General features: G+C 54.8%; 1 protein-coding gene across 1 annotated transcript in view; it reads left to right on the top strand.

The window, feature by feature from the left end:
• The window catches only part of LOC144951307 (noelin-like), a 37,654-nt gene that overhangs the window by 8,110 nt on the left and 13,964 nt on the right, over positions 1-15,580 (top strand). The window lies entirely within an intron of this gene.

Raw genomic sequence — 15,580 nt, 5'->3', positions numbered from 1 at the left:
GCTGTCAAAATTCAAGTGGCTGCCTACGCGCCCACCGAAGATAAACATCAGTGGATAATGCAGGCGAGGCTTGTGAGTCAGACGACTTCTGTGGCTCGCGGTTCTTAATATTGCCTATGAAGTGGCCTCTCAAGATAGAGCCGTCTCATTGATTGAAATCAATGGCCGAGTGGGTCATGACGCAGGTACTTTGGCGGGAGTGAATGCAAGGCATGGGGCCACATCGGCTCTCAACGGCAAAAGGAAGCTGCCAGACTTCTGCGCAGCCCATGGGCTTGCAATCACCTACATGCTGTTCTGGCATCGGCGTGCATCCACGCAACATCACGGATGTACGCCGGGCCCAAGGAGAAACATCTGCTGGATCAGGGAGTGAGTGAAGAGTGCACGTGGTCCCATCTCTTTGGCACGAGAACCTTCCGTGCAACTGATCTTCTGCCCTATGAACCCATGGGCTTGCCATCTGTCTGCAAGATGAGCCGAAAGTTCTTCCACTGCGGTGGAGGGGCGCCCACCCCAGGGACCTCATCCAAGGTCACAACCAATCGGTCTCGGCCAGCTGATGAAACTACCCAGAGTGAAACCATAGCTGAAACCATAGAATTTGCAGCCAATAGTTCGTCCGTTCGTTCGTTTCTCAGTCCGCGTATCCTGGTGACGGTCGCGGCAGCAGCAGCGTGTTGAGTGGTGGCGGTCCACACCTCCTGGTGACAGACTCCAGCACCACTACACTATACACTACTACACTAATATACACAACAACACTAATATACACTACTACACTACTACACTAATATTCACTACGACACTATACACTATTACATTACTATACACTAATACACTTTACACTACTGTAGGGTTGTTACGGGAGGGCTGTAGGTGCATGGGATCCAACGGGGAATAAACACAGTGGGCGGAGCTCCGGGAGTACACGGGGGTGGGGTGCCCGCAGCGACGTCCGCATCAGGCAGCCTGGGGGGTTGGGATCCTGACGGGGGGTATAAAGGGGGAGGACAGAGAGAGCTCGTGGCTCAGTCTGGGAACGAAGGAGGAAGAAGGAAGATCTTCTAGTTAGAAGCCCTGGACTCCCCTCGACGCCGCCCTTGTAAGGGCTGCGGAGGATCGAGCCAGAGGCGTGGTTCCGTGAACCAGGGTCAGTACCCTGGGACTCCGGAGACCGTAGCCCGACTCACCAGTGTCGGGCCAGTTAGCCTCCCCTAGCCCGTTAGTGGAGGACTTGGGAGTAGGTCAGGACTAGCTAGGGTGTATCCCCAGTTATCCGGGTGAGGGGGCCGCTACCCCCTCTAGTGCTGTCCTGTACCGACAAGCTTGAATAAACATACGTGTGCCTCAACCTGGGTGTCCAGCGTAATTACCGGTACTTCATCTGGTGTCAGAAGAACTACGGACATGGAAACACGCCAGACAGCTCGAGCCAGAGTACCGGAGGAGGACACTGCTGAAGTCATTGAGCCCGAGACAGCTCACCAAGACATGGCACAGCCGGGGGCCGACGCGTTCCTACCGGGGCATCGGCATGAGGAGGGGCCGCAGCCAGACGCGCTACGGCTGGCTCACGAGAGACTGGCGGAGCTACTGTACGCCGCTGCCGCCACGCTGGAAAACATCACGCGGCTGGGGGCTGGTGGTCCACCACGGGGCGAGGGGAGTCGTCGACCTGAGCGCCTTCCCGCCATTTCTGAAGACTCCAACTTTGAATTTCCCGCCATCGTTACGGCAGCTGCAGAGGGCGTGGCCGGGCTCAACCTTGGGTCCGACACCGCTCTCGCTGGGACAGCTGCGTCATCACCAGCGGAGGGAGCGTCATCACATCGGCGACAGGCGATTCCATCTGCCATTCGCGCCGACGCACAGCCGAGTCCCGGGAATAAGAGCCTGCAGACTTCCAAGGCGATCGCTGCGCTGCAACAACGGCTGCCTCCGCTGAAAGAATTTGTTGGTGCAGAGGGCGACTGGGGCGGCTTCCAGCGACGCTTCATCGCCCACCAAGAAATGGCAAGGTGGTCCGACGATGAAGCCCTCTGCGCGCTGCCGGCGCTCCTCGACGCAGACGCGCTCGCCGCCCTCACATCGGCGCCGAAAGAGAAGCGGTCTACTCTGCCGAAGGCGCTACAACTGCTGGCCGGGGTCTATGGACCTTCAGCAGAATGCAGAGAGCAGTTCTACGAGCGCAAGCGGGGTGAAAAGGAGTCGCCCCTGGCATACAGGACGAGCCTCCTAGCGCTGGCTAAGACGGCTTTTCCCCGTATGGACGATGACGGCGTGGACGCGATGGTCACGGAGAAAATACTCCTCCTGGCAGACGACCTGGACATCGCTGTCGTCGCACAGGAGGACGCTGAGATGACCTCTCTCCAGGCGGCGCGCCTCCTTCACGCCAACCTTCTGTCCCTGCGGCGGAAAGCCAGCAGGGCATCGGCAGGGCGTGCGGTGGCTGCAGCCACCCTTCCGACGGAGGAGCTCTTCGCCGTCGACCATCGACGGCAACAGGCGCAAGAAGTACGGTCGGCCCGGGACGGGTCAAGCCGTTTCAACCGCCCATCGTCTCCACCGGGGCTCCCGCGGTGTTTCAACTGCGGCGTCCGGGGCCACGTCGCCTCGGGGTGCCGCTCTCCGCGACAGCGCGGGACGACGCCTCGACGGGACGCCGGCCCTCCTCTTCCCAAGCTCCAGCAACATGATCCGGCGAGTCGCGGCACCACACATGCTTGGCCAAAGCACCCACCCGTTGCACACTCTCGCACCACAACAAACGGGGGGCCGATGTCGCGTTGCAAGGGGCCAACGCGGATCACTGCGGGGACTCAAATCGAGCCCAAACAGTGGTCCGTGTTGGCCCATCGCGTGGTAGCCGCGTCGTCAGGGTCGTCGGCCGTGGTCGGACACATTGACGGGGTAGAAGTACGCATCTTGGTCGATACGGGGGCATCGGCGACAATCATTTCGGAATTAATTTACAATATTCTGCCCGTACAAAGCCGGCCTTTAATGCCGGTTAACGTCCCATTCTATGCCGCTAACGGGGGCTCTCTCGGCATCATGGGACAGATTCGAGCGCAAATTTCTATTGGGGACATCAAATTGTCGGGGCCGATTTTCGTTTCCTCCTCGCTGGCGGTTCCGTGCCTGCTGGGGACGGATTTCTTAGGCAAAATGCCCATTCGTATTTTGATCGACCAAGGATGCATTGAGCTTCCGTCGGGGCGGCGCATGGCGTTCCTTCCATCCCCTGCGGCGGCTCCGACGGCGTTCGCGACGGTACCGGCGTTCGTTGTTAAGACTGTTCGTGTGCCGCCGGGAGCTCAAATGCTAGTGCCTCTGAAACTTCGTAAGCCCTTCGCTAAGGGCATAGGGGATCAGGGTGTTTTGCTGGGACCGTCTAGGGCCGGGGTTAATGGACCTCATTTGATTCCGGCCCAGACCGTTGTAAGAGGGGACGGGGACCCTTTCATCGCGGTCCTCAATGTGGGATCGCAGACGGTGGTGGTTCCTCAAGGGACGGTGCTCGCGCATGCGACGCCGATGCCCTGCGAGGTACCTGTCGCGAACCACGTTGGCTCTGCTTCCCGGATGCTCCCACATTCGGACAGCGATGAAGGGTGGCTCGACGCGCTTTGTGCGGAATCGACGGACCTGACAAATTCAGAGCGCCAACAGCTTAGAAGGCTACTGAGGGAATTTTCCGACGTTTTCAGTCGTGATAAATATGATTTGGGTTGCACTCACCTGCTGCGTCACCATATTGACACGGGTGACAGCGCGCCAATTCGCCAAAATCCGTTTCGGTTAAGTCCCGCCGAAAAGGACCATGTCAAATCGGCTGTTGATGACATGTTAGCCGCCGACATCATTTCTCCCTCCACCAGCCCGTGGGGAGCGCCGATCGTCCTGGTTAAAAAGCAGGACGGCTCGTTGCGGTTTTGCGTGGATTTTCGGCGCCTTAATAAAATTTCGGTTGCCGACGCATACCCGCTCCCACGGATGGACGAATCGCTGGACGCTTTGGCGGGAGCGCGATTCTTCTCCACACTAGATTTACTTTCGGGATTCTGGCAGCTTCCTCTGGACGATGATTCTAAGCCTAAAACTGCTTTCCGTACACCGCACGGCCTGTTCCAATTCAACCGGTTGCCGATGGGCTTACACTCAGCGCCGGCAACTTTCCAGCGATTGATGGAATTGGTTTTGGCTGGGTTGCAATGGGAGTCGTGCCTGATTTATTTGGATGACGTTATTGTCTTTGGTAAAACTTTTGACGAACATCTCCAGAGGTTGCGGGCGGTTTTCCTAAAGATGCGGGCTGCTAATTTGAAATTTAAGCCCCAGAAATGCCATTTGTTACGCGAGTCGGTGCGTTATTTGGGGCACATCGTAGGGCGCTCGGGTATTGCTACCGATCCCGCCAAAACGCAGTGTGTCAGCTCCTGGCCGACTCCAACCACGGTGGGAGAGGTCAGGAGTTTTATTGGCTTCGCATCATATTACCGACGCTTCGTCGCTAATTTTGCAACAATTGCAAAACCCCTACACGCGTTAACATCTAAAGGGGTCCGGTTCCACTGGGGTCAGGATGAGGAAGCTGCTTTCTGCTCCCTTCGGGACGCGCTGGTGAAGGCTCCTCCCTTGATTTACCCAGATTTTTCGAGGCCGTTTTTGCTCGACACCGACGCGAGCAACACGGGTATTGGAGGCGTGCTTTCCCAGGTGGTTGACGGCGTGGAACGGGTGGTCGCGTACGGCAGTCGGGTGTTGTCTCCAACGGAGCAAAGATATTGTGTCACCCGTAGGGAACTGTTGGCAATTGTCTATTTCATCCAACAGTATCGCCCATATCTGTACGGTCGGCATTTCACCGTCCGCACAGATCATGCGGCACTGCAGTACGCCCTGAAGGTTCAACAGCCATCGGGACAATTGTCCCGATGGCTGGAGGTCCTCCAGGATTTCAGTTTTGAAACCACTTATCGTAAGGGCGTTCGCCACACCAACGCTGACGCTCTGTCACGGATGCCAACCGCCTCCGAATGCGCATGCCTCCTGGGGTCGGGGCGTTGCAAGCCAGTAGGGGACATGATGGTTCCGGTCCTGGCGGCGGCCGCCGACGATGAAACGGTAGTCCCCATTGATATCGCCGAACAGGGGAGAGATTCCCTGCTTGGATTGCCCGTTGATGAATGGGGGCGCCTCCAGTTGGAGGATGCCTCTCTCCTCGCGTTGCGTCGTCGCGCCGGGGAGAGGGGGCGTTTGACGGGTCATGCCGACGCATGGGAAACCCATGCGGGCTTGCTTATGCATTGGGACGGGAAATCCCAGCGTCACCGGCTGGTGGTCCCTTCTGGCCTACGGGGTAAGGTGGTGTGGGCTGCTCATGAGCGCCTCCTCCACCTAGGTACCCAGAAAACACTCGCCTTGCTCCAGCTGAATTATTTTTGGCCGGGCATGACTAGGGATGTCGCTGATCTGTTGGCGGCATGCCCTCAGTGTGCGCAGCGCAAACCACCAGCACGGGAGTCGAACCCGCCCTTGCAGTCCATCCAGGTCTCCAGAATAAATGAACTGGTCGCACTGGACATTCTGGGGCCATTCCCCGCCACCCCCAGGGGAAATAAATATTTGCTTACTGGGGTCGAATATTTTACGCGCTGGCCTATGGCCTGGCCCCTGGCGAATCAGTCGGCAGCAGCCATCGTCGACGCCTTTGTCCAAGGTTATGTCATGGACAAAGGTGCCCCGGAGCGGTTGTTGACCGACCAGGGTAGAAATTTTTCCGGGAAACTCCTAAAACAAGTCTGTGATCTCCTAGGAACGAAAAAAATTCGAACCTCTCCTTATCACCCGCAAACGGACGGGATGGTCGAGCGTCTGCATCGCACCATCTCGTCTATGTTGTCGCAGCAAGTCTCGGACTCACAGACTGATTGGGACTTACAAATTCAAGGGGTTCTAGCGGCATACAGATTGGCTCCCCATGCTGCGACGGGATTTTCACCATTCTTTCTTATGTATGGCCGCGAACCCGACCCACCTGTTCCGGCACAGCTGCAGATCCCCGCGCCGCTGGGTAAAATTAAATTGGATGAACACGTTAAATTTAACCTTGACAAACTGACTGAGGCGCGGGATGCTGCGAGGCTAAATTCTGACAGGCGTCAAAAGGCGAACGAGCGCCTCAGGCTGGCTCGCGCGCACGTGCTGCAGTGGAAGCCGGGGGACAGGGCATGGCTGCACTGTCCCCAGGTACCGCTCGCGACCTCCTCTAAACTCGTGCGCCCGTGGCGGGGCCCCGTCGAGGTTGTCGAGGTTTTGAGGCCTCAGTGCGTTCGAATCAAATGAGGCAGGCGCCGGTGGTTTGTACACCCCTCTAGGCTTAAACCATTTGTTGCGGTGCGAGGGCCCACTCCACACGCGCGGGGCCAAGCATGTGGGGGGTCGACCGACTCGGAGGGTCCGTCGCTGCTCTCGCCTGATGTGTTGCCGGCTGTCCCACCCACAGGTGCACCGGGAATGACGGGCTCATGCCCTACAACCCACACGGGTGATGCCGACGGTCGCGCCACTTCAATCGCGACCTCATCTCGAAAGGGACAGCCGCCACCGGATGGTCCGCCGTCCGGGGTTGCCCCGTGTGACGGGCCTGCGGCAAGGACGCGCGCTAAGATGCGCAGACTCTTATAATATACAGAAAGAAGAAATTTTTTTTTATTTCACGTGTCATGGTTACTGTATGCTGCGTCGGTGGTGCGCTCCTGCCACATTGTGTGTGTTGTGTTGTGTGTGTGGGCGGGGTGTGTGTGTTGTGGGTGCGTTGTGTGTCGTGGGTGTGCTGTGTGTGCTGGGGGAGTTCCTGGCTAGTTGTATATACGCGCTTTTACGGATTTCGTATTTATACGGGGGGGGGGGTGCGTCGGACATTCCCTTCGGGGGTGTGCTTGTTCTTCTTGTTGTTCTTGTTGTTGTTGTTCAATTTGCATTTTGTTGAAAAAAATGAGGCACACACGGGGTTGAGGGGTAAATGTTCCTTTATTGGAATTGTTGCAGCCGGGACGGCTGCGAGCTGTAATGGGGGGAGTGATGTAGGGTTGTTACGGGAGGGCTGTAGGTGCATGGGATCCAACGGGGAATAAACACAGTGGGCGGAGCTCCGGGAGTACACGGGGGTGGGGTGCCCGCAGCGACGTCCGCATCAGGCAGCCTGGGGGGTTGGGATCCTGACGGGGGGTATAAAGGGGGAGGACAGAGAGAGCTCGTGGCTCAGTCTGGGAACGAAGGAGGAAGAAGGAAGATCTTCTAGTTAGAAGCCCTGGACTCCCCTCGACGCCGCCCTTGTAAGGGCTGCGGAGGATCGAGCCAGAGGCGTGGTTCCGTGAACCAGGGTCAGTACCCTGGGACTCCGGAGACCGTAGCCCGACTCACCAGTGTCGGGCCAGTTAGCCTCCCCTAGCCCGTTAGTGGAGGACTTGGGAGTAGGTCAGGACTAGCTAGGGTGTATCCCCAGTTATCCGGGTGAGGGGGCCGCTACCCCCTCTAGTGCTGTCCTGTACCGACAAGCTTGAATAAACATACGTGTGCCTCAACCTGGGTGTCCAGCGTAATTACCGGTACTTCACTACTATACTATACACTACTACACTTTACACTACTACACTATACACTACTATTCCACTACTATTACACCACTACACTTCTATAACACCACTACACTATACACTACTATACACTACTATACACTGGTACACTATACACTACTATACACTACTACACTACACTACTACACTATACACTGCTACACTACACTATATACTACTATAACTACACACTATTATACACTACTACACTATAAACTACTACACTATACACTACTGTACACTACCAAACCATTCCACTATACACGACTATTCACTCACTATACACTACTAAACTACTATACACTACTAAACTGATAAACACTACGATAATGTAGTTACGACACAAACACAAATATCTCCCTATAGCCTGACCAGACTGTTGGGGCAAGTGCTGGTACGATGGCCGGAACGACACACGAGGGGATGGTTGGCCAGCACCAAGCCCGACCACCTTTGTCTCCCCAGTGGCGATATTTTACGCACCGCACCAGATACTCAATTGAGGCTGTATCGACCTAGGGGAGGCTCAGGACCGGTTCAGATAATCGTCACCGGTGGTGGCCGTGAGCGGGAATCGAACTCGTGTCGCCGGGTTTGCAGCGCAGCGCTCTAACCCCTATCTACACCAATACCCCCCCCCCATTCGCCACTAAGCGACGGTGACGTCAACACGTCACATGTGCCAGGCTAGGTGCACTTTGAGGCCACGTGAAGTGTCGAAGGCTCTCAGCTGACAGAAGGTCTCGGGACAGACCCAGCAGGTGCCATGGGTTGGCTGTCTGAAATTACCGGTAGATGCACCACCATCTGTACCCCAACTGTGCTAACTTGCTGTGTTTTAGCCGCCCCGCGCTCCGCTCGTTGTTGTGAGCGTCGCTCCTCTGCCCTGCGTTGTTGCCGGAGGGCGACTGCCTCCAACTGCCCAGTAGCAGCCTCCTTCACGAGCCTCCTCCATAACCGCGACACTACCATACATACACACATGTACATACAGTACATACATACACAGACGTGCACACAGATTCTGTTTTGATATGTGCTGATAGCTGCACTATGTATCAGAGGTGGGGGCGGTGTAGAAAACAATATCCATTACATTCGCTACTTTGGAAAGCGTCCGTATCGATTCAATGAGTGGGAAGGTCACAGTGAGACTCGGAAACCCTCCCAATGGTCAAAGCGAAAAAAAGAATGGATGCCCAGGAAGGTAGCATCTCTTTTGTCAACCGCACGTCCTCTAAACGTTGGCGTTCGTCCATACGCCCATCCCACCTTCGCTCAGGACGTGATGTTCTGACAGCCGGCCGGCCAGCCAGCAAAACTTTTTTTTTCGTTTCTAACATAATAGGGAAAGAGGGACACGTGGGTTAGCGAACGTCTACAGGTTAGTGAAGTCTTTAAAAAAAATCCATGTTTGGATGTGATGCTGGGTTGTAATTAGTGGCGAAACCTCGTGCTCAGATTGTAAATGTTGTGGATTTGCTCTCCAACACAACCGGTGTGTGCTGTACTAGTAACGAATTGGCCACGTTTTGTTTACGTGACAAACCCCTTACTGAATTGGCTGTGGGCAGGGGGGTGGCGGCTTTGAACGACACACACTTATATTGACGCGATCTGACCCAACAAAAAAAGCAATATTGTGGATGTTTAGAGAGAGGTATATTGGTGTCGTTCGTGAAAATTGCCTTTCCCACGCTACGCGATCCTCCCTGTATTTGTATATATATATGTTTTATATATATATTATATATATGTCTTTGATCTATCAATATGACGATTTTGTCTGCGCGTGTTTGCGGGAGGAAGGAGGCCGCGAGCACCCGCAGAGGAGATCCTCTCCCACGCGAGTGTGATGGAGCGTGTGCATGGATGTCTTCGGCGGGGGGGTGGAGGAGGGGGGTGGAGGAAATGGGTGGAGGAGGGGGGTGGAAGAGGAGGGGGGTGGAGGAGGGGGGGCGGGTGGGGGGTGGAGGAGTGGTGGGTGGAGGAGGGGGGGTGGAGGAGGAGGAGGGGGGGTGGAGGAGGGGGTGAGCGGGTGGGGCTTGGAGGAGGGGGGGTGGAGGAGAGGAGATGGAGGAGGGGTGGAAGAGGGGGGGGTGGAGGAGTGGGGGGCGGGTGGGGGGTGGAGGAGTGGTGGGGGTTGGAGGAGGGGGGGTGGAGGAGGGGGGGTGGAGGAGGGGGGGTGGAGGAGGGGGGGGGTTGGAGGAGGGGGGTGAAGGAGGGGGGGTGGAGTAGGGAGGGTAGAGGAGGGGGTGTGGAGGAAGGAGGTTGGAGGAGGGGTGGAGGAGGGGGGGTGGAGGAGGGGGGTGGAGGAGGGGGGTGGGGTGGGGGTGGAGGAGGGGGACGGCGGGTGGGGGGTGGAGGAGTGGTGGGTGGTGGGGGTTGGAGGAGGGGGGTGGAGGAGGGGGGTGGAGGAGGGGGGTGGAGGAGGGGGGTGGAGGAGGGGGGGTGGAGGAGGGGGGGTGGAGGAGGGGGGGGTGGAGTAGGGGGGGCGGGGTGGTGGTGGGAGCGATGTGGTCAAGTTTAGTGACGCAGAGAGCCAAGGAACGGAACGCGTCCCCATTAATGATGTCCAGGAGAGAAAAAGCCAAACTATGAAAAGGCTTCAATTATTTATTTATTTTACTACGGTGTAAGGTTACCAGGTGAGCTACGTCGTCTCTTTTATTTCAGCAGCGGACCCTGGCTCTCACAAATGACAGCTCGACGAAGTGGCTCATCATCATCCTCGTCGTCATCCTCGTCGTAGTCGTCACGTGGTTCATTTGTAGCACCGGCCGAAATCCTCTGAACGCGCTCCTCCGCTTTGAAAAAAATCTGCGCGGCCACTAGGAAGGAGAGAGAGAAAGACACAAACTCCAAATATACAGCAGCAGGCGTCAGGGTCGAGATTGAACCCACGATGTCCTGCGTACCAGGCAAGGTAGTCAACATCTCCTAGCCACCGTGGTGATGAGAGAGAGAGACACGCAAACTCCAAATATACAGCAGCAGGCGTCAGGGTCGAGATTGCACCCACGATATCCTGTATGCCAGGCGAGGTAGTTAACATCTCACCAAATAGAGAGGGAGAGAAACACGCAAACTCCAAATATACAGCAGCAGGCGTCAGGGTGGAGATTGAACCCACGACCTCCTGCATACCAGGCGAGGTAGTTAACATCTCCTAGCCACGGTGGTGATGATGAGAGAGAGACACGCAAACTCCAAATATACAGCAGCAGGCGTCAGGGTCGAAATTGCACCCACGATCTCCTGTATGCCAGGCGAGGTAGTTAACATCTCACCACATAGAGAGAGAGACACGCAAACTCCAAATATACAGCAGCAGGCGTCAGGGTGGAGATTGAACCCACGACCTCCTGCATACCAGGCGAGGTAGTTAACATCTCCTAGCCACCGTGGTGATGATGAGAGAGAGACACGCAAACTCCAAATATACAGCAGCAGGCGTCAGGGTGGAGATTGAACCCACGACCTCCTGTATATCAGGCGAGGTAGTCAACATCTCACCACATAGAGAGAGACACGCAAACTCTAAATATACAACAGCAGGCGTCAGGGTGGAGATTGAACCCACGATCTCCTGCATATCAGGCGAGGTAGTTAACATCTCCTAGCCACCGTGGTGATGATGAGAGAGAGACACGCAAACTCCAATATACAGCAGCAGGCGTCAGGGTGGAGATTGAACCCACGATCTCCTGCATACCAGGCGAGGTAGTTAACATCTCCTAGCCATCGTGGTGATGAAGAGAGAGAGACACGCAAACTCCAAATATACAGCAGCAGGCGTCAGGATGGAGATTGAACCCACGATCTCCTGCATACCAGGCGAGGTAGTTAACATCTCCTAGCCACCGTGGTGATGATGAGAGAGAGACACGCAAACTCCAATATACAGCAGCAGGCGTCAGGGTCGAGATTGAACCCACGACCTCCTGCATACCAGGCGAGGTAGTTAACATCTCCTAGCCACCGTGGTGATGATGAGAGAGAGACACGCAAACTTTAAATATACAGCAGCAGGCGTCAGTGTGGAGATTGAACCCACGATCTCCTGTATACCAGGCGAGGTAGTCAACATCTCACCACATAGATAGAGAGAGACACGCAAACTCTAAATATACAGAAGCAGGCGTCAGGGTGGAGATAGAACCCACGACCTCCTGTATACCAGGCGAGGTAGTTAACATCTCCTAGCCACCGTGGTGATGAGAGAGAGAGACACGCAAACTCCAAATATACAGCAGCAGGCGTCAGGGTCGAAATTGCAACCACGATCTCCTGTATGCCAGGCGAGGTAGTTAACATCTCACCACATAGAGAGAGAGAGAGAGACACGCAAACTCTAAATATACAGCAGCAGGCGTCAGGCTGGAGATTGAACCCACGACCTCCTGTATACCAGGCGAGGTAGTCAACATCTCACCACATAGAGAGAGAGACACGCAAACTCTAAATATACAACAGCAGGCGTCAGGGTGTAGATTGAACCCACGATCTCCTGCATACCAGGCGAAGTAGTTAACATCTCCTAGCCACCGCGGCGCTCTGATGGAGCGATGGGAATCGTCTGACGTGCCGGTGACGGATTGGCGGGGGAGCCTTCATCTAGCAGTGGATAAGATCATGGCTTATGGTGGTGGTGGTGGTGAAAGCGAGCGTCATTGTGGCTTTTCTTCTCAGGTGGGAAGACAAAGGCGGCCGCGCGTGGTGCTGGCCACTCCCCTCCCCCCCCCCACGGTGCCGGCCTTCGTAGGCACTGCTGCTGCTCGCTAACCGCACTTGCCCTTAAGAGTCTGCCGAGGCTATACGGGGGATCTTTGTCTTTGCTATGAAACACGCGTTTCACCTTCGATATCAAAAGACGCCCTTTGCCAATCAGGGCGATGCTACAGTCGCATTGTGTCGCTTTCACTTCTCATGCGACACAGACACAAAGATCCCCCGTGTAGCCTCAACAGACCGTTGGGGCAAGTGCTGTTAGCGAGCACCTGTGAAGGCCGGAACGGTACACGAAGGGGTGGGTGGCCAGCTCCACGCTCTGCCGCCTTTGTCTCCCCAGTGGCGGTGCACCAGGTACGCATTTGAGGCCGGGTCGACCTAGGGGAGGCCCAGGACCGGTTCAAATAATCGTCAGTGGGTGTTGGTGGCCGTGAGCAGGAATCGAACTCGGGTCGCCGGGTTCGTAGCGGTGACCCGCTACACCCCCACCCCCCACTTCGCATTGCCCCACAAAGACAAAGATCCCCCGTATAGCCTTAACAGACTGTAGGGGCAAGTGCTGTTAGCGAGCACCTATAAAGGCCTGCACGGCACACGAGGGGGTGGGTGGCCAACACCACGCCCGGCCGCCTTTGTCTCCCCAGTGGCGATGTTTGCACATCGCACCAGGTTCTCATTTGAGGCTGAGTCGACCTAGGGGAGGCACATGACCCGTGCGGACATACTAACGGGGCCGAGTGCACATTGACCGCGCTGACGTTGTGCCGACGTTCGCGAGTGGTTGGCATCGTTGGTCGAACGTTGTCCCGACGTTCAGCGTTTGCGAAGTGACGAGACACCTGGGTTCGAAAATCCACGTTTCAAGCGCCTGTGATTCAACTGAAAATTTAACGCATTCATCACCAACACTGCTGTGTGATGCCTTACTAATAAATATAATAATGGGCGACGTTTCGGGCAATGGCCCTTCTCCACCCATGTGGTCTGAAGGCCACCGCGTTATTTATTGATGAATATGTTGAGTGTTGTTGTTGTTGTTGTGTGTGATAATGTAGTTACTACATCACTGACCAGAAGCAGCTTAATCAAATTTGAGATGAAACGGGTTCTCTCGTGCAGTGAGTTGATGATCTCAGCCCCATCACCAATGACTCACACAGACTGATGATGATTGCTTGTGTTGCAATCGAAATGTCGTGATGTTATTTATTTTATTTTCTACTCTACGTGACTTTACCGAAAGAACCAAAGAATATGGATCCCTGCAGTCACGAAAACTTCAAATCTAGATCTAAACGCACGTTTTATTGCCATATAAAAGGGTAAAAAACGTATTATCATAATTCCTGACAAGTATCCACTTGACGGTGGGTTAATGCAAAGAGCTTATGGGATTTGAACCATCCACTTGAACGGCGCGCGTGGTCACGTGGTCGGGCAGTGCTGCCCCCTGCTGCTCGCACGCGCAATCACAGGAAGGCAGGAATGGAGGGGGGGGGATCCTCACCACAGCAGTTCTGTGCCACCTACTTCCGCGGGCCGTTCTCTGGGAACACGCGGAAGGGAGGGAGGGGGGCAGGGAGGGAGGGGGGGCAGGGAGGGAGGGGAGGGGGGGGGGCAGGGAGGGATGGGGGGCAGAGAGGGGAGGGCGGGGGGGGGCAGGGTGGGCGGGGTTGCCGCATTCTCTGCGATAGTTCCGAACGGCGAGAAGGGCGATCGCGATTTATCTTCGGGGTGTTGTTGTTGTTGTTGTTTTTGTTGTTGTTGTTTAAATGCTGGCATCACGTTGCCGTCCGGTCGCCAATGTGTAGTGTAGTGTATAGTGTAATGTATAGTGTAGTGTATAGTGTAGTGTATAGTGTAGTGCATAGTGTAGTGTATAATGTAGTGTATACTGTCGTGTACATTGCAGTGTATATTGTAGTGTATAGTGTAGTGTATAGCGTAGTGTATAGTAGTAGTGTATATTGTAGTGTATAGTGTAGTGTATAGTGTAGTGTATAGTGTAGTGTATAGTAAAATACGGTGGTGAGGCCGGTGCTGTTGTGTTGGGCCGAGTGCTGGGGCACAAGAAAGAGGGAGGACCATGCTATGGCAGTCACTATTGGCCACTACGTGAGTCTATGGGTCTCTACGTGAGTATATGGGTCTCTACGTGAGTCTATGGGTCTCTATGGGAGTCGGCGAGTTTCTTTGTATGTGGGTCTTTATGTGAGTCTATGGGTCTCTATGTGAGCCTATGGGTCTCTATGTGAGTCTATGGATATCTATGTGAGTCTATAGGTCTCTGTGTGAGTATATCGATCTCTAGGTAAGTCAATGTGTCTATGTGAGCCTATGTATCTCTATGTTAGTCTATGGGTCTCTATGTTAGTCTATGGGTCTCTACGTGTGTCTGTGGATCTCTATGTAAGTCGTTGGTGACCGAGCCGAGACAATCAACTCGCTGCATTTGACAACTCGGTGTTTAAGCAAGACCCAGTGCGTTTACCTGGGCGAGTCTCCACATCAGTCCCTGGTTTGTATGTGAGTCTGTGAGCCACTCCGCGAGTCTGTGGGTCTCTGCGTGAGTCTGTGGGTCACTGCGTGAGTCTGAGTCTCCACGTGAGTCTCTGGGTCTCTATTTCAGTCTGTGAGTCTCTCCCTGAGTCTGTGGGTCTCTGCGTGAGTCTCTGGGTCTCTATGTGAGTCTCTGGGTCTCTATGTGAGTCTGTGGGTTTCTACGTGAGTCTGCGGATCTTGATTCAAGTCGCTGGGCACTTGCCAGAGTCCCTGCCTCGCTGGTCGCTTGTTCTCATTCCCGTGTGCTTCATCGCTGTCAGTGAAATCGTTCACACTCGGTTCTTATCCTGCTCCCTCCCGAGTTCTCTATCCCATACTCTTAGTTTTTTCGGTAAAGTCACGTAGGTAAAAAACTGAAATTTAAATTAAGAAAAATAAAATAATAATGAATGTTTTTTTTTTATTATTTTATTTTTATTAATTTAAATTTAAATTTTTTTACCTACGTGACTTTACCGAAAAAACTAAGAGTATGAATCCTTGCAGTCACGAAAGCTTCAAATCTAGAATTCTCTCTCCCAGTTTAACAACAACAACAAACAACAAAACATCCACGCACCCAACCTGCGCTCTGCCGGTTACCGATCGCGACATCCGTAACCATCCATCCGTGGGTGCGTTCCCCCCCACCCCTCCACCCC

This window comes from Lampetra fluviatilis, chromosome 61, assembly GCF_964198595.1.
Source record: "Lampetra fluviatilis chromosome 61, kcLamFluv1.1, whole genome shotgun sequence".
In the NCBI taxonomy this organism is placed as follows: domain Eukaryota; kingdom Metazoa; phylum Chordata; class Hyperoartia; order Petromyzontiformes; family Petromyzontidae; genus Lampetra; species Lampetra fluviatilis.
Note: the sequence above shows the minus strand (reverse complement) of the source record. Positions and strands in the feature narration are given on the sequence as shown.